The sequence below is a fragment of the Rousettus aegyptiacus genome, unplaced genomic scaffold (assembly GCF_014176215.1).
Source record: "Rousettus aegyptiacus isolate mRouAeg1 unplaced genomic scaffold, mRouAeg1.p scaffold_m13_p_4, whole genome shotgun sequence".
NCBI classification, from domain to species: domain Eukaryota; kingdom Metazoa; phylum Chordata; class Mammalia; order Chiroptera; family Pteropodidae; genus Rousettus; species Rousettus aegyptiacus.
Window position 1 is genome coordinate 142,794,188 of NW_023416307.1, and position 20,337 is coordinate 142,814,524.

At 34.3% G+C, this 20,337-nt stretch overlaps 1 protein-coding gene across 11 annotated transcripts in view; it reads left to right on the top strand.

Annotated features, from left to right (window-relative positions):
- RBMS3 (RNA binding motif single stranded interacting protein 3) overlaps positions 1-20,337 on the top strand; it is a 1,178,968-nt gene that overhangs the window by 970,486 nt on the left and 188,145 nt on the right. The gene's annotated exons all lie outside the window — the stretch shown is intronic.

The window sequence follows — 20,337 nt, forward strand, 5'->3', positions numbered from 1 at the left end:
GCTCGGTGAAATAAAAAGTATCCTAAAACCTTACATGGTTAAGTCTTAACATGAAAACTTAGTTTTGAAACACAAAGTGAAAATCAGAGAGGCAACTATGGATACTTACTATATGTTAAAAATGATATATGGATAATTCTTATTATTCAAGTGATTTCGAAAAAATCTTAGAGGATTTACTAAAATGTATTTCTGAACCAGAGGTGTAGGACAACACTATAGCAAGATTAAGAGACTATAAATATGAAAACAACCATTCCTCTTTAACTGAGAGTGGGATTTATTTTGGACCAGGAATTTTTATCAAATAGTTATACTAGATGAGTCACTGAAATGTTTTAAAGTAAACTGACTCAAAAGTTAAAGTTGATTTCTAGCCGTTTGGTATTAAAATAGATGTTAATGCTCCCAGGATGTTTGCCCTATTTCCATCAGCCCGAACCTATATCTCTCTTTCTAGGTGGACAGCCCTCAGGCTGTGGGAGCCTGTTCTGCCTCTACACAATGAGTGCATTGGCAGAAGTGCCTAGGAAGTGATATCCCCAGGGTTGGGGCAGTCTTTAAACAGTAATCAACAGCTTTGGGAGTTTTTATATCCCAGTTCTTTTGCTGCTGATGAGAACACTTGAGTGTGACTTATATTAGCTCCACAGCTTCCGTGACTTACCTGAAGATAAACATAGTAGATGTACTCTAAGTACGGTATCAGTTGTTGATAGGTAACAGGCTCTCCGTAAAAAGCTTAGACTGTTGATAAGACATTTGTAGTGGTAGATAGAATTACGATCATGTGAATAGGGTGGTAGCATGATTTAGCTAATTAATGTCTTGATAAAGAATCAAAATAGTACCAACATACAAGATACTGGGATTTTAATACAAATATGCTTTAAAAAATACAAAAATATTGCATGTAGATAGCGAAACTAACCTATTTTTTTGTGCAATTACTTTAAGATGGCATGTTGTGTTCAAGCTAAATGGTGGTCCAGAGACCTGTGGGGTCCCTGAGATCATTTACAGTGGTCTGCAAGGTCAAGATATTTTCATAATATTGACATAATACTGCCTTTTTAAATCTGATTCTCTCATGGGTGTAGAATGGAGTTTCCCAGAGGCAATATGTTGTGTGATATCACAACAGATTGAATGCAGAAGAAGAATGAGAATCCAGCTGTCTTCCATTAAGCCAGAAATTACAGAGATTTGCAAAAATATAAAACAAGGCCACTCATGTCTGTATTTTGCTTTAAAAAAATTTTTTTATAAAAATGCATCACTTATGTTATCATGTAATGAGTTTATTATTGCTCTTTTAAAAATAATAAGGAAATATCTAAAATTTACTCAGTTTTATTCTTTAAAGTGGTAAATATCAATAGATATAACCTATATAAACAAAAGCTCTTCGGGGTCTACAGTAAAACAAAACAACAATTTTAAATGCTACTGATATAGAGTTAAATTCAAGATTTGAGCCTTTTCGTCTTCTTAGAACTTGAAAAGATTAATAAAGATAACTAGGTTGAAGATGAAATTTAAAATATCCTCTCATTTTTCTGGTTTTATTTTGAAAACTTATATGTGTTTTAGAAAGTTATTTTAAGTGTAAGAATTATTACTATTTTGGGGGGGAATAAGCATGCAGGTTTCATAATCTATAGTGAATATTTTGTGTTTTCCAATGCAGAGACAATATTCTTCTGAATATTTGCATTAACATTATATTAGCAAAAAGTATAATGTTTAACAGAATATGTGAATGTTTTATTGGAACGATCTATATGCATAGTACGTGTGGCATGCTGGCATTAGAGGAATGGAACTTTGAAATTTATAAGTGGCACGTGACTCTGCCAGAATTTAGGAAGAGTTTAAGATTAATATCTAAGAACCAGAAGGATAATCGCGAATATTGACATAAGAGTTCTGTTATCATCAGAAAAACTTTTCTGTGTCATTTCTTTTGGTCACTGCTAATGTCATATAGAGCTCATATTACAACTAGACTGAACCATGGAGCTATTCACCATGTAAGACACATCTTAAATACAGGCTTCTAGGTTTGCTAGTTGTCGTAAATAATAGTATTAATAATAATAATAATGTAAACATTAACATGTAGCTAATTGAATACTGTATACTATTAATATCCATATAAAAATATTTTTTAATTTTCTAAAATGGTAAAGTCTCTAACTGTGAAAGCATAAAATCATAATTTCTGTAAGCTATTTCCTCTTAACCTAATATGAAAGATCTCTAAGAAAAATAATTTTCTAGTCATCCTTCGTAACTGATTTTAATTTTAAAACAATGAATCCATGTAATAGATGAAAGAATTTAAGATGAAATTAATCCTGTAATTTATTTTGAAAAGACACAATTTAACATTTATTTACACACTGTGACCATCTCTTTTCTCCCATTCCAAAGACAAATGTTTTGCATCTGTGCTGCATCTATATGATGTTAAAGAAAAGAGCAGCATCCACCCAGTTTATGATAAGCTTTCTAACAGAATCTCATGGCTGAGACCTTCTTCCCTCTGTGAATATAATAGGTGGACGAACATATGCTATATGCCTCCATTGGAGGCAGATGGGTCTTAGTCTGAGTTTTGGCTCTTTCTCTTCTTTACTTTCGAACTTGTGCAAGTTATTCAGCCCTTTGACAGATTGTTCGTAGAATCTAATATTTTCATTAGAAGTTTAAGATGCCTCATTTATGCAAGTGTTGCTAGAATTAACAGATATTTTGTAGAACTCCACAAAAGTTCTGGAAAGAAAGAAATAATGAACCATTATTAGTATACTTATTTGCATTATAAGAATTGTTTTATTAGGTCTACCCTGTAAGCTAGAAATATTATTTAACGGTTGAGTTCTATGAGCTACAGTTATTGATGGGTATCATCTTGTATATGGACTGTATAAGGAAACCTCCCTTATTCCTAGATAAGAACTACCCTTAATTTCTAGCCTTATGCACACAGTTGCCATACCTCATTCTAAGTGGTGTCCAATTAATTCAGTGCCCAGTTTGGAGCTTGACAGTTTTCTGGGATGAAAAAATATAGAATCAGAAAAACATTTACCTGAAATTTGCTCTGGTGACCCCCAGCTTTGTAAACATTGGTCACACTTCTTATAGGACCAAAATGGCTGCATTAGTGCAGAGGGTGATTATTTTAGGTAAAACAACTATAAAAAACATATATGATCTCCAACTTCCAGTAATGATTTCCTGGTATATCTTTGTACCACTAGTTCTCAGAGCATGGCGTCCCCTTCTTCTACCCTCATTTCCCAAAGAAATCCTACTCAAAGATCAGTACAACATTTTCATGCAAATTTTTCTGATTTTTAACTCCTGTGATCTTAACTCTCACTGCATCACATTGAATCGTTTTCTCCTACACAGGGTGTCCATTTGTGATATGTAGCTTACCTTATCCCACTGGATGGCAGAATTATACTTTTTTTTATCCTATATCTCCTCCAATGCCAAACATTTGAACATGGTCTCAGATGCTTAATATAGACATACTGAAATAAACTGAAAATAGTTGAGCACATTATTCCGCTGTGATTTCTTAATACTCTTTTAATTCTCTCTTAATAATGCGTTCAGTTAGTAAATGCTTGTAAAGTGAATGCAGATATCATAAACTATGATGATTCCATATAGAAATATCTTCCTCTTCATAAATTTTGAAATAATTAAATCTCAAAAACTTTCTTGGGATTGAAGAATATTAAAAAAAAAAAAAGTCCTTTTTTTCCTGAGAAAGGTTAAAGGTTAAATCATCATTCCATTCTACTTTCTACTTTCCATTGCTCCTGTCTCCAAATTAAAAAAAAAAAAAAGTAGTGGCCTATGGAAATAAAAGAAGCAAAATAGATATGAAACAGATGTGTTGGAACAGCAACCATCCTATTGGTTTTGTTACAATTAATTCTTCGCTAGCAATTAGATTTTTTCCTAATTAAAATCCTTTGACAGCACAATTCTAGTCTTCATTAAGGTTTCTGTTTTCCTAAAGCTTCCTGGAGATTCTGTCCTTGCAGTGCATGGGAGCTCTAATGCCCCATGCCACCAGAAGGATGGATTCATTAACCTTTACATTGATTTGAAGTGTTGTTCAAATAAATATTTATACTCTTTTTCCCTGATGGCTTAATGAAGTCCTTTATCAATAGCACCAAAAGCTTCTCCCCTTGACCTTTGTCACCTGTTCACTCAGAAAATGTTTTATTTACATTGTTAATCTCTTGCTACCTTAATACATTTTGGCACAGAACCGTATTCATCCTGGATTCGGTAGAACTGTTTTACATTCTTTTGGCTTTTGCAGAGAAGAAGTTTCTGCATATTTGTCTTTTTTTCCCCTTTGTCTGACTGTAGAGTATTTCTTGTTATTCTTTTATGTGACTACTTCAATTTCAGTTTTGACACCAGTATCTTCTGAAAGATACAGTTGGAAGAGGTGTTAGTTAACGCTATGGTGGAATTCATTTTACGGCATATACACGTATCAAGTTAACATTCTGTCCACCTTAAAGTTATGCAACATCGTATGTCAATTATCTCAGTAAAGGGGGAGATACAGTTAGAGTCAGGAAATGTCTTTGTTCTCTTGTCCCCACATCTTATCAGTGAACACATTTTTTTTGTGTGTGGGGAAAAAAGGAGTGTTTTCTATATGCCTAACATTGTGCTTAGTACTTTATGGCTTAGTCTATTTTACTCTCAAAGTATGCTTAGGAGAAAGACCCTGTTCCATTTTGCAGATGAGGAGGCTGAGACTTACAGATTGCCCAGGCTCAGACATAGTTAGTGGACTGATTGAGCCCAGAATTTCGTTCTGCCTTAGTAGTATGATCTTCAGCAAATTACTTAACCTCTCTGTGCCTTAAATTTTCTCGTTGACAAAATGGAAATCATCATAGTTTCTTTCTGCACTAGTATTGTGAGTGTGGCTGAGGATTAAATTTTATGTAGTAATATAAACATAATATAATTATCTTGGAATGTTCCTAGTAAATACTAAATACTATTTAGGTGTAAATAGCACTTAGTTATACTAAACCATGTCTTTTCTTGCATGGAAAGGGAAAATGTTATAGGAGAAGAAAGCAGCAAGAAATGTAATAACTCTTTTCATATGCATGTTTTTTCTACATTTCCAAACATGTCAGACTAAATTTCTTCCTTATTTACTAAATAGAATGAGTATTAAAATTCTGTATTGTGTTAAATGTTGCATTCCTTTAGTCCATTCAAAGCCTTCCTCCTTGAGATTCAGCTGTCTACTTCAGTAGTCATTCTAGTTTTCAGAAGAGTGGAAATATTTAGCTATTACTTTTAGCAAACCATACACTTTGGTTTTTCTACTAGTGTTAATAAGTGCTGGTTGTTGTTGTGATAAAAGAAAGATAATTTGTAGAAACTTCTGCTAGAAAAACAGTGTTCAAAAACTAAGCTGTAGAATGATTTTTCTCCTGTTCTAAATTATATGTCAAGATTGAGAGCTGGATCAGAAGAAAAGGCATATTACAAAAAGCCTCATTAGAAAAGTTAGACTCATCTGTGGCCATGCCACTCTGAACGAGCCCTGGTTAGTACTTGTATAGGAGACTACCTAGGAAGACCAGGTGCTATAGGTGTTAAAATTTTTTTAAATAACGGATCATAAGCCGACAAGGTCCTTGCAATCTGTGAGATCAACCAAGGGTTGCCTTGCCTAAAAAAATAAAAATAATAATAGTAAAAAAAGTTAAACTCATTTTTTTTGTCCATCTGTATATCATTTCATCAAATGGTCCAAAAGGTCATGACAAATAAGTGGGACCTGTTAATGCTTTTAATTCCTTGTGTTCCTGAGATACTGGAGAGATAATATCTTGCCATTGATACTCTTTTTGAATCTAAAAAGAACCTCTTAGAAAAATAATTAATACAGGTACCCAATTCAGAGAACTGAGTAGAGTTCCTTCTGTGGTTGTAAGGAAGCCATAAAATAAAGCCATAAAATAAAGTAATGCCTATTAGGGTGAAAACGATTCCAGCGATTCCAGATTACGATCCTCCAAAAAATCAAATCTCGATGACTTGATAGAAAATCCATATAGTTCAATGACTGAAGGTACGAAAAGATTGTATACTCTAGAGCCTAGTTTGCTTGATGATAATCTATGTCTTTTACACTAGTAGACATTTGAATTTTTAAATTTATTCATTAAATAAATATTTTTAAGTTGAATGTAAAGTATACATGGGAAAACATTTTCAAGGTGAGAGATAAACACACAGTGGAAGAAGTGTAATGTAGAAGCCAGAGAATGGGGCAGGGAGGCAGGGCTGGGGATGCTGAGTAAAAAGAGAAATGATCAACTTCACCCAGAGGAGAGGGATCACATATTATTCCACAGGAGCATCTATTTTTATTGAGATTAAAAGTTAAAGATGGAAGATCCGTGCCAAACAGAAGCAGGATGATGCTTTTGGAACCTCTTTGATACTATAAAAATTTCAGCCAACAAGTTTCAACTGATGGGAGCCAACTCATGCTGGTTAGACTCAGATTGAGTGTCCAGATCAGATCCTGATGAGCCTTTTGAATGGAACAGAACTAGATGGAGCTGGTTTGGTCAGGTTGGGTTTGATTTTAAACTACTTGGGTTAAGTTCTATCTAGTTAGATTTTTAAAAAATGAATTTGATCAATTCTACTGTTTTAACTAAGTATTTTGTATGTTAAGGATATTAAGTGTTTGTCTATCACATTGCTCACCTGGTTTTTCTTTTTTAGTTTTCTGTTGAACTTTGACTTCTATTTTTTAAATAATAATATTTTAACTTTATGTGAAATAAAGTAATCTCTTTCTATTATACTCTTTTTAAATCACTTTAAATGTGAGATTTTATTAGCATTCATTTCTATATCTTTTACATTTCTCTACATGTAGCTCCTTAGTATCTTTAGTATCATCAAATAAGTGTCTAAATTGATTATCTAACCAGGTATCTCAGCAGCACTTAGAAATTAATCCATTCCTTTCACATTATTTGTATCACCTTTCCATATGCTAATTAATTACCTGCGATATCTGTGTCTGTTTGCAGAAGAGTCACGCCAATACATTTATCTAATCATTATACTTTTACGGAACAAATCCTTGCTCTAAATTTTACTTTCATTTTTTATTTTTTATTTTTATCTATTCTTTTTTTTTCCATTTCCCAGATCTGCTTTAAAATAATTGTGTCACACTTCCTTCAAAATGTAAATGATTTATTATTAGGAAACTATATCAAGATACAGAATAGATCCTAAACCTAAAAACTCCTTTATGCTTCCCTTCTGTGGTCAAAACCTCCCTTCCACCCTTAATTATTAGAAATCACAACTCTGTTTTCCATTTCTACAGTTTTGCCTTTTTCAGATTGTTATGCAAATAGAATCATACACATGTCATCTTCTGAATCTACCTTCCTTCATTTAGCATAAGGCATTTAAAATTTACACATGTCGTTGAATGTATTGTTAGTCCATTCGTTTTTATAGCTGAGTTGTATTTCATTGAATTGTTGTACCTCATTTGTTTATTCTCCAGTTGAAGGGCATTTGGGAAACTGAATATGATAAAGTATCCATTTTTAATGCCAAATTAGTGTTCTTTTTCTTTTCTTTTTCTTTTCGTGTGTGTGTGTGTGTGTGTGTGTGTGTGTGTGTGTGCTGTTAATTGGTAATGGATCCTGAATTTTCTCTAATAACTTGAGGTAATCATTATCTAATTCTTGACTTGTCTCTTACATAACTAAATTTTAAAACATTAAGCCATTTATTTTCCTGGAAATTTAAAACTTGATTACGATGGATTCTTCTTCTAATGGTTTACTTTATATTTTGGGTAGATAATATGTGCAAATAACTTTAAAAAATTCAAAACTTCACAGTGAAAACTAGTTCTGTCCTTTTCATGTGGTACAGCCACCCTAGTTTCCTCCCTAGAGAACTAGTATAAACATTGTGATATTTCCAAAGGCTGTTCCTGAATCCCAAACATACATTTGTGATTTCACTCCAGTGGTAGCAAGTATATACTCTCTTCTAGACCATGTTTGTTTTTTTTTTCACTTAATCATGTGCCATTAAGTTTATTCTTAACAGTACAAGGAAAGCTCCCTTGTTACTTTTGATGATTATGTAGTATTCCATTGTACAGATGTACAATACTTTTTTATAAAAATTTTCAAAGTAGATACCTCAGTTGTTTCCAACCCTTTTCTATTACAAATAGTTACAAAAAGGAAAACTAAGGTTTGTTCCTTATTTCACGTAAATGCAAGCATATCTACAAGAAAAATATGTAAACTGGAATTACTGTACTGGTTAAATAATACATACTTGCTTATTTAATTTTGCTAAATTTTGCCAAATATGCTATAATGTGAACTCAGCTTGAATATCATTTCATATGTTGGGTTTTGATATTTTTCTCTTGAATGTTCTGTCCATATTGCTTTTCCATTTTTCAACTGGACTGGTAGCCTTCTTCCTATTAATTTATACATACTTTATTATGTTAAAGGAAGTTGGTGTTTGTCAGCCCTTTTGCCTTCATTCATGGTTTGTTTTCTTTTTTGCCATTTCAAATTTTGAAAAGATTATTTATAGTCTTTTTTGTAATTCCCACTCTGAAAATATTAAAATATTGTTTTTTCTCTATTAATTTTATCATTTCATTTTCGAAAACCTAATCTTGAAACAATCTTGAATATATTTCAGCTAGTTATCAAATGGAGTAACCAGATTTATTTTTCTCTATTTCCACATGGTTAGTCAATTATTCCAATATCATTTGCAGAATAATACATTTTTCTCATTGAATTGAAATGCTCCATTTTTCATCTACTAAATGACCATATATGTTTTTAAATTTCCTTGAAATTTCAATTATGTGTTTTGATTTCTCTGTATCAAATCTTATGCTAACGTACAACTTTGATAACATTTTACATGATGTTTTAAAAACTGAGAGGGCTGTGCTCACCGCCACCTGACATATCTCTTCTTTTTAATAATATTCCTGGTTTGTTTGTTTGTTTTGCTCATCTATTTTTTCACGCTAACTTTAAAATTTAATTTTTAACTACTCCCCCAAAATATATGGTCATTTTGTGATTTATCCATCTATAATTTTAAGTGAGACAAACCCATTGTTTTCGGGAGACTTTCAACTTTGAGTGCTTGTTACTGAAGGAAAATTATACCATCTGGCGCCCACTTCATATTATAGCCACATGTATCAGGATGGTTTGAGGGTTACCCTAGTGAGTATGACTTAAGTGACTTCTACTCTATAGGCCGTGCTATTCATTTTCTATCTCTTCCAACTCAAAATCTTAAAAACAGAAATTGTTACAATATTTTATAATTCTTTGAATATTTATAGGCGATTTAGCTAAGAAAAACAACCATGCTGAGATTCTTTTTCATTTTCTTTGACTGTGAACACATTTTTACTAAAATGAGTAGCTTTCTCCTACATCGATAGGGAGAAATTATTTTTTATCCAATATTTTAAATATGATTTAAAGAATTCATTCTGGAAATAAAAAATGGTGGAAGAAAAGTAATATATGAAAGTTAAAATGTTACTGCTCCAAAGTCCACATGCCCATTGCTTCAAAAGGCCAAAACTCAAAACATCATAGTTTGGAGTGAAAAAAGCTTTATTAATCAGAAAAGGCACCAGCGGGAGAAGATGGAAGCCCTAGTGGTTCCTCAAATCCATCTTAAGTAGAAATCAGAATTCTTTTCTGTCAAAGAAAATGGGAATGAAGGGGCCGTTTTTGTAAAACTCAAGCCACAAGCAGAATTCCTCTACTGATGAGCATGTCTAAATGCAAGACAAAGCACTAGCTATTAGCCTGAAGGCCCTGGAAACAATATAGGCTTAAACCAGATAGAGTCTGAGAGACTGAGCATTTCACTTGGTTACAAAAACATTTTATCAAAATAAAATATAATTGTGCTGTAAAGGTAAGATTTCACATTCAAAGAATGAAAATACTTGCTTTATACTGTTTAATTTTGTAAAGCGTCTTTTGTAAATTATGATAGTCCATTATGAGGACTCCATGACACTATTTAACTTTAGTATATATAGATGGGACATATTGATGTATTTTGTGGATTTTGGATTTATGACTTTCCAAAGGGCATGATTCATTCATGAGTAATCTGTAACCTATACTCCTTGTATAGTCATTAGAAAATCCTTCCTTGATGATTTTTCATTGAATATCAAAGTTCTCAAAAGTATACCGTTGGGAATGAGCCTACACAGATGTAGGAGATTCTCCAAAATGACCTAGGAGATCCTCCTCCTTTCATTTCTCTGGTATTGTGATTTACCAAAGTGTTTTATAGGAAGAGATTAATCATTCAGGAGAATTACTTAATTTTCAAAAGGACTGCTTTTTTGTGCCTGCCCATTTTCTTGCTTTTTGAATCAGAGGAATTTTGAAGCTTAAAATACTGAGATACTTTGTAGCCTCAATAGTAAAATATTTATATTTTGATATTGAGTGAAATTTTCCAAATCGTATGATCTTTGAATAAGAATTTGATTTACATTTACTTTTCAAAGCTTTTACTTCTTTGTGATGAATGTCCCCTGACTCTGTACTCCACACACCCTGTCTGTTTGTTCAGCTTGGGCTCCTCCCCTACCCTGAGTCTCAGCTTTTCTTGGAAACAGGAAAGAAAGTCAAAGTGAGCCCTCGCACCCCAGCCCCTGGTAGAATGTGCACTTTATTCCTCTGCACCAGTAAGTTTGTGAAGTCTTATAAGAAATCCTGCTTTTAAAAGTCCTTTTATTTTTTTGTTTGTTTGCTTTTTAAAAGCCTCTCATACATAAGTGGGAGTGAATAGGTAAATAACATTGATTTCTTTCAAAGAAGGGTGTTATGTAAATGCTGCCTCCTAGAATTGCATTTCCATTTCCTGCATTGATCTCATCTTAAAGCCTTGAAGTCGATCCTATTTTTTATGTATTGCTGTTTTAACAGAAATTCCATGTTACAAAATGAAAGTGACTGACCAAAGACATTGAAATGATGCTTAAAAGCTTTATCTGTCATCCTAGGAGTTTCAGGATGTCATTTAAAAAAAAAAAAAAAAGGTACAAAGAACAAATGGTTGTGTACTTTAGCTGACATTATTAAAATAGATTCTCGGTGGTTTTTTTTTTTTTTTCCTTTTTCCTTAGAAAATCCATTTTTGGAAGATGACTTTGAACTAGGTCAATCTATAAGCAATAGATTTTACTGTTTATCATTAAGAGTGGAGGATTTTCCTACCTTAGAGATAGCACATTTGAACCCATCAATTAAGTGGCTAGAACTCTCCTCTAGTCCAAAACTCCATCTGTTCAGCTAGGAGAACCAAGATAGTACCTCCTCTCCTAAGACATCCTGGTATGGTCCATTAAAAGTTTGTTTGTGGATATTCCTGTAGAGATTTCCATTAACAAAGCAGTCACAAATATGTCAATGAATTTTGAATTTATATCACAATATCATGGGCATATAAATAAAAAACTTAAATTGACACTAGCATATAATGATTATTCCTACACTTCATCCTTACCAATTTATTTTCTCCCTAAAATGACCAGATTTTACTTTTTAAATTAAAAAAAAGGTAAATCTTACTCCCCAAATGTGTTTTACGGCCTATTGTAGTTTATTAAATATATTCAGTTGACAAGAAACATCAATGAGCTCTATCTTTTAATCAGATTTGTTAAAATAAAATTTTAAAAAGGTGCATGGACTAGAATTCATTGTTGTTTCATCATAGCTGTTTACCATATAATGCTAGATCACTATTACTTCTCTTTTGTACCCTTGGAAGTTTTAGTCTAAAAGTGAAAGAGAAAGAGAAAATGGATTTAGATCAATATCCAAACCTTGGTTTTCTCCTTCAGTCCATAGCATTACTGGAGCAAAAGGAGTACATCTGCCTGTGCGTATTTTAATCAGTCAGATATGGATGAGTTTTTCAGCAAAGAAAGTAAGGATTTATTTTAGAGAGCTGCAAGTTCCAGAGACACAGGAGAGCTATCACTCAAAGGCTTGGCTCCCTGGCTGTCTCAGGAGCCCCGATTATATAGGGGAAAATCAGTAGTCATGGAAACTAAGGGAATTGGGGTTGTGGGTGCCACTGATTGGACAAATGGAAAGGGATGAGGTAATCGATCACTGTGTCTGGTTCTGGATTCAGTCATGGCACCATCCTATCCCATGGCCTGGTCCTGTGGCTTAGTGGGATTGTTATGCCTCGATGGGCCTGGAGCTGAAACTCTTCTAAGATCAAGATGTTATCCTTAGTCTCAGGTCCAACCAAAACTTGTTATCCTCATGACTATTGACCTGAGACTCAGTTAATCTTATATCCTAAGGATTAATAATTAAAGGAGCAGGCATACAGAGATGGAAGGAAAGGGGTAGAAAAAGCAAGTCGGTCATAATGTCATTATCTGGGCAAAACCAGCTTGAATCAGAAATGAAAAAAAAAAACTATATTAAAGAAATTAAGTTTGTGTGTAATTACAATAGTTACCATTATTTTTTTTACAATCTCAATTCCAGTTATCAAAAAATAAGTACTCAAACCAAATTGCACTTCGATTTCTAGCAAAGGAGTTATGTGTGTTTTATTGTATCTCATATTTCATATGAAGTCCTTCCTTTGAAACGTGTGGTCCTTCATGCTTTGACTTCATACTCTGACACAGAGTTTCATAGCATTATCATCTTCTACCATGTGCATGTATCTATGCTGCTCTAAAAAAAGAAAAGAAAAAGAAAAAAGAGAGAGAGAGAGAGAGACAACAGAAACTAAACTCTAGAACCAAACTGCCTGGATCAGAATTCCAGCTCTACTACCTTCTAGTTGTAGGAATTTGGGCAACCAATGTATCCCTTCTGTGACTCAGCTTTCTCATCTGTATAGTGAGAATAATAATAGCACTGATGCAGGACTGGGCAAATCCCCTCCCCCACAGTGAGGACTCAAGTCCTACACCAAGAGAGATGGTCCTTGACTATACATAGAAAGCATTCCAGTGCACACCCGAGTTAGACACAAAAGGAAAGTTTATTAGAGAAGGAATAATGCTCCATGGACAGAGACATGGTCTCCTCTCAAGGACAGAGAATGAAGGAGACCTGGAGTGTTCTAGGAATTCATTTTAAATCTTTTTTCCTTTCAGGGGGTGGGTATGCAGCATTAAAGGCATGGGAACATAGTTGTTAGTAATCTCAGCAGAAATTTTTCTGTAGGTTCCCTGTGATCTGACTGTTTGCTGATCAACCAGGTTCCTGTGTCCAGTAGCTCACAGCAGACTCTGGATACAACCTGATTTAATGTTTAGTCAATTTGTGTAGTTCTATGTCCCTTTCCTACCTCACAAGATTATGAAGTGAAACAAGGTTATACATTTAAAGCCCTAAACATAGTGCCACCTCCTCATAAGCACTCTATATTTAGTATAGTAATAATATTTATCATCATCATGAATAAAAGTCAATATTGTTTACCTTCACCTTGCTTTAGCACATTCTAAATTCTGCCATTAAGACTTTTGGAGTGGGAGACAGGTGTTCTTGTTATCAGCCCTAATTACTTTCTAGACTAGACAAGACGATTTCACACACACACACACACACACACACACACACACACAGCATTTAGGGAAATCGCTTATGTGGAACTGTCTATACTGGAATGTATTCCTTTTACTCAGAAAATATTTATTGTGTCCCTACCATTAACCAGACACGGTGCAAAGCCCTTGAAATACAGTTGCAAACAAAATAGTTATGGTCCCTGAACTCATAAAGTTTAATATACGGGTAGGAGACAATTGATAATCAAATAACCTCCAAATGGATAATTGTACATTTTGATAATTCCATGATGGTAAAGAACATAATGCAATGAAGTGGAGCGAGATATGACCTATTTTAGCTTCTGGAGCTGACCATTTTATCCAAGACCCGAAGTGGACATGGATAGGGGAAGAGTAGGAAGGAGGGGACATTACAGGCAACAGGATCCATGTGCAAATACCTTGAGAAAGGAAAGAGTGGAGGTGTTTGAGCAGTTGAAGGACAGTCGATGCCCCTGGAACACAGGGAGCAGGAGAGCAGAGCTACATCACATAGCTAAGGTGGAAGGCTGCATCTGACCACTCAGGACCTCAGCGACCATAAAGGTCAGGGCTGGATTATAAGTGCATTGGGGACTTGCTAAGCATAGGAATGACACAGTCCAATATATATCTTTAAAAGATTGTGCTGGCTCATGTATGTAGAAACAGGATAATAGAAAAATGAGTGGAAACAGAGAAACTATTAAAGACTATTGCTATGCACAGGAGAGAGCTAATGATGGCTAAAGGGGTAGAGGATATGGACATATCCCAAGACTTATTTACATGTCGTTAATTACATTTATAGTTTACATTTTGAATGGAGAAGAAACAGGGCTTGGTGAAAGACTGCAAGTTAGTTTTGGGGGAAATTTAGGTATCCAGAATAAAATTCAGATGACTCTCAGATTAATGATGCAAGTAATATTTTAGGTATCAGTTAACGTTCTAAATACAAATAGATGACATTATCATCTATTAAGGTAAAAAAGATGCAGAATGCTTTCAAAGTAGCTGAAGAGTCTTATGTACATTGCTGATTGTGAGTCAGTATAGGCATCTGCTAAAGATTAAATAAAACAATCCATATAAAGAACCGGCAAAATGTCTGCACATGGCAAGTGCTCAGTAAAAATTTAACTATTTTCTGATAAGATTTAGGTTTGCAGCTTATCTTTGATATCTTTGATATCACTCAAAGAAGAGCCTGTTAGCATCAGAGACCCTCGTTCACTGTTTTCACGTGTTTGTTTTATGGTTTGTTCGGGCACTTTGATTTCCTGGCAAAGATGAAAGTGCCTTGTTTCTTGGGAACACAGCTAATAAAAACGACTATCCTTCAGTGTTGGCTGAATTGTCCTGCTGAATTGTAATGCACGTAGATCAGAAAGAAGTGAAGGAAACGCTAGCCTGCATGTCGATGTTTGAAGACTGACTCTTTTCTTCCCCTTTCTCTAGACACATGAGAGCAAACACTTCTCTCATTTGGTCCAACAGCTGCTTTTTTTGAGCCTCTTGTCTATACTAGGCACTCTGCTCAGCCTTGGATGCTGATGCTTGGTGCTCATTTGAACCCTCTGTCTGTATGACTGTCTCCAAGTGGGTATTTCATACTATCTGCAAAGCTTCTCTGAGAAACACTTCTACTGCCATATGGTAGGCAAATTAAATCTTAAATCCCTTAAGGATGCTCTCTTAAATTGAAAAAGAATGACCCGGAGAAACATTTTCTCTTTTAAATGATATGGGAAAGTATGAGAAGCTTTTTTAAAAAATCAATTATTTTACTTTATTCTGGTTGAATGAAGGATGATGCAAGGAAAGCATAAAGCCTATTAATAAAATTTATTGTCAGCTCCAAGGAAGGTAATAAAGTACCATGTGAGGAAGAAATATCTAGAATAAATAAATAAATACTAAGAAATCTTTAGAAACGAGTAGGTTGATGATGATGATGATGATGATGATGATGATAGATAGATAGATGATATAGATATAGATGATATAGATATAGATATAGACATATAGATAGATAAAGGGTAAATAGATGATAGATAGAGGCTGCACACATTTTCCCAGGCACTCCTTAGGGTGGCAAGACTGGAGTAATGAGTGTTCTATCAATGGGTGTGTATTAAATGTATATGCTAAATAGGATTCATTTTTATCAATACATTTCTGGGAACCCTGATGAACTTAACCTGTGGGCTATCCGTCTACAATTCTGGCACTAACTCTTAAGCCAGGATTCTCTGACAATGTGTAAAATGGACCTCCATGAGAAGTTAGGTTCACGTCTAAATGCGGGGCTTGTTTGGCTTTGAGAAAGTCCTGCATGAATTTGAACATGGCTGCAAATCCAGCTGCAGCTGTGTTCTATCTTACTTCAGAAATGTATTCTACTTTGAAGTGCATAATAAACATAATTTTGGCTCATTACAAATGCAGTTAACTCCAATTCTCTTTAGCTAGTTGTATCTTCATCCAAGCTGATAATCAGATGAGAATCATAAGCACATTGCATTCTTTAAAGCTCAGTTTGACTAATGTGACTTACGTGCTAGGTCAAAGATGTGTGGTCATTTTTTAGTCCTTCCTAGTAAATCTGGATTCCCAATGAACCCTCAGATGTTGTTGATAGACTGCTCTTATTTAGGTTATTCGTCTTGGCTGTCCTTGAGCTATCTCCAAAGAGGAACATCTTAAAAACATATGATCTGGGCCTTGAGTCATGGATGTAAATGAGATTTCAGGCACAGAACTTTGTAACAATCTGAGTCCACAAGTGAAATCATGAGCTTAGGGAGCACCGCCTGTCCCTGAAGAGATCCTTTGACTGCTTTAAAACTCCTAAGTTTAGGGGATTCATCATGTATGTAAATGTACCCATGGCTGTATGCCTGGTATGCAGCCACCCTCATGTGATAAGGTGCAGGGCATCGAGCAAAAAAAAAATTTGCTAAAGGAGATGGAGGAAAAAAAGAATCTATTCACTTTCTTTCTCTCAGGGCTCCCTTTAAAAAACATGCATGTCATGGTCACATAACTCTCTGCTTCCCATTTTCAACTTATGAACACTGTTTATTCAAGACTGCAGGTGTTTGTCGACACAGGCATTTTTAATATTGTTATTACTGGATCCCATTGGATTCCCCGGGCTGCATGTATGTTGTCATAGAGTGTGTTACTCTACTTTCCTTTTCGATCATTTTACCTGTTGTTTGATGGGAATGAGGAAGGTACAGAAGAAGGCTGGTATATATATATATATATTTTTTTGTCTTTTGTCCATTTGTAAGTGCTGGCAACAACCCAGGATTTCCTGGGAGAAGAAAAAAGAAGGTAGTTGAGTATGTGAGCTGTTGCAGAAAATAGGGAGCCTGTATTCCATAAATTCAAATAAATTCATACTTTATTTGAAAGTACATCAGAGGTAGACTCCATCTCTGCAAACCTCAAGGCTGTGTATTTATTTAAAATGTATCTTTGTATTTTTCTGGTTAACTGCATACATGACAGGCATGATAAAATAGTGCATTTTTTCTTATCATATAATTGCATGTAATTGCATATCTCGTTGATTTGTTTAGTAATTAATGTCTGTCTCCCTGTACTAAAGTATCAACTTTATGACATCAAGAATCTTCTCCGTTTTATCCCCTGTTATATCTCCGAACTTAAAACTCTATAACTAGTATAATCTTAACAAATGTTCGCTAATTAATTAATAGACCACTAATAGTATAGTTAGAGTTTAATTCATGATACATCATTAGGGAGCCAAATAATCTTGAATACCTTCCTTAAAATCTCTTGGACTCATCTTTCTCCTCTGTAAACTAGGGGGGAGCTGGGTATGAGGAACAACTAGATAACCCATGAATGTCCTTTGCAGTGCTAGCATTCTATGCATTATTAACAGGAGAGGATGTTGGGCTGATCCATGACTTCACTGATTAATTGAGTCAACGGGAAGTAATAGAGATCTATATAAAATAATTAAATTGCATTTAGCACCTACTATGTGCCAGCCTAACTTGAACAAAACACAGTTCCTATGCCAGTCAGTTCTAGAGGGGTGAGAAATGTATCTGAACAAATAGATCATCATGTAACTCTGCATGATAAAAGAGAGAAATATGACCAGTGCACTATGGAACACTTAGGAAGTCTTCACATGTAAGATACATTAGTTGGCTCTTGAAGGTTGATTCAGAATTTTCCAGCCTAAGAAGGAGAAAAGGTTGGAAAAGATGATTGCATTTGGAGGGAACATGAAATTATGAAATGGTATGTGAGATTGGAAAGTGGGAGACATTTTCCTAAGATTGGAGCACAGACTACTTGTGCTAGGACAATTTGAGGTGAAACTAGAGAGGCAAGATAAGGGTGAGATGTGATGGAATGTGGATGTTAAAGAGTTTGTATTTTATCCTCTAGGGTACAATAATAATCTAATACAATTCTATCATTTACTCGTGATAAAAACAAAAATCTAAGAAAGCTACAGGACTTGGTTAAGGCCATACAGCTCTAAATATCCAAGTTAGAATTTGAGTAAAATCTTTTGACCCCAAAGTAAATTCTTCTGCTGTACTTCACTCCCATCTAATTTGATAAGTTGCATAAATGAATTGTTGAAAATCTGAAGAAAGTCTAAATTCCGGGGGTAAATAGTTTGTGTTGCTTAAAGCTTTGACCAGGCCTTAGGCAGAATATGTGTTTCTAAGAAGAGAGTTGTAGAACAGGAGTGTGTATAGCTGGAAGAGACCTAACAGAATAGATGAGGCAGTGTTTGGTGCACATGAAAATTTTCAAAGTAAACCTGGTTATTCGGCTGGAGAGACATATAAGAAACCAAACTAAGATTTTTGAATTTTATATCTCATTTGGAAGAACAGAAAGCAAGAAAGAAAGTGAGAAATTTAGAGAGAAAGCAAGAAAGGAAGTAGGAAAGCAAGAAAATGAAAGGAAAAAGGGAGAGAGGGAAGAAGGAAAGGAAGAAGGATAAAGAGAGAGAGAAAGGAAGGAGTATTGAGGTTGTCCAGAAATCGATCTTCTCTTATTCCATTGGCAACAAAAATTTCACAACGTATACAGAGATGGAGCATGAAATATGCTAATACTTGCTTGCTGCTGAAATGTTACACTTTTCATCAAACTATTTAGAGAAATATTTTAAGAAAGTTTAGTTATTTAGAGCCCCTACTAGCCTATTTAAAATGAAGCAGACCAAGTATCAGAGGATACATATTTTGCAAATACCCATGAAACAGTAGTAAAAATTTAGCATGTTTTAGAGCCAAAGGAAATATCAATAAAGTCCAAATGGTGGAATTTTTTGAAAAGTCTGCATATGCTAATCACAGTGCAAATAAAGTAGTGTGATGGTTAAAAAACAATAACAGAAAATAAATATAAATAAATATAAATATAAATAAAAATAAGCAGACCAAATGATGTAGAGATGTAAATTTGTGTCTGCATCGTAACAAAGTACTGTCAAATAGTGGAAATTGGATAGTTCATTTGTTAAACATAGGTTCTTGCTCAAACATTGATAATACCTATTTCTATTTTTTTTTTTTTTCCTAATCACATTGGATTGCATGAGCCTTATAGTTGAGGACCCTGTTATTATCTTCTGCAGAAACTTTTTAAACTATTTATCAAATATTTCACAATTTTTAAAGAATTGCCATTTATTTAACAATGAGAGCAGCTAATTCCCATTAAGGAAATAATGGCGAGTGCCTCTCAAAACTATCTATAAATGGAGTTAATTTAATGTTAAATTGTGTTCCGAGATAAGAAGTCCACTAAAGAAGTTTGCTAACACAGATGGTTAAAGCTATTTCGATGCTATATAAGCCTCTATCTTCCTCCACCAAATCACCAAAATTTCCATACCGTCAGCCTTTTACTTATTTCTGAGTTATCTGAGTGACAGGATATGCTTGACTTTCCCATATTTCAAAATTTCTTTAAATTCAGTTCTTTCATGTGCGATGGGTACTCGTACATCTACATTTAATAAACATTTCCTGTAACTTTCTTAGCACATCAAGACAAACTGTGTTAATCCTAACCTACTTAATGCCAGTGACACATCAAAAAAAAAATATCTTAGAAGGAAAGACTCTTTTACTCGAAGTGAATTTAAAACTTTCTTTTCCATTTTAAATATTTTATAGCATTAATTTTTCAAAGCAACAAAACAAACGTTCATCAAGTGAAACTAAGCATGACCCCCCTCAGATGGGTACATCTGTTGCTTTCCTGCTGTGTCCTTGAATAATTCATTTTAATACGTTTAAAGTATACAGTTCATTAAAATGAGCTACACTCGTTTACATATCAAATTTACATTGATGGAAACCAAAATAAAAGCTGTTAAAAAGCTGACCCTGGAATTTTGTTACTCTCTGTGATTTATATAACTAGCTGCCTCTGTCCTTTTGTTTCTATAAGGAAAGTGTAGAATCATCTTCATACCCATGGGCCCAGAGAGAGGTTTAGTTATATCAGCAAATCTGTGGAAAATGTTAGAATACGCTAATACGTTTTCCCCACAGGCCGGTGTTTCTCGTGAAAACTTTTAGCAAGAT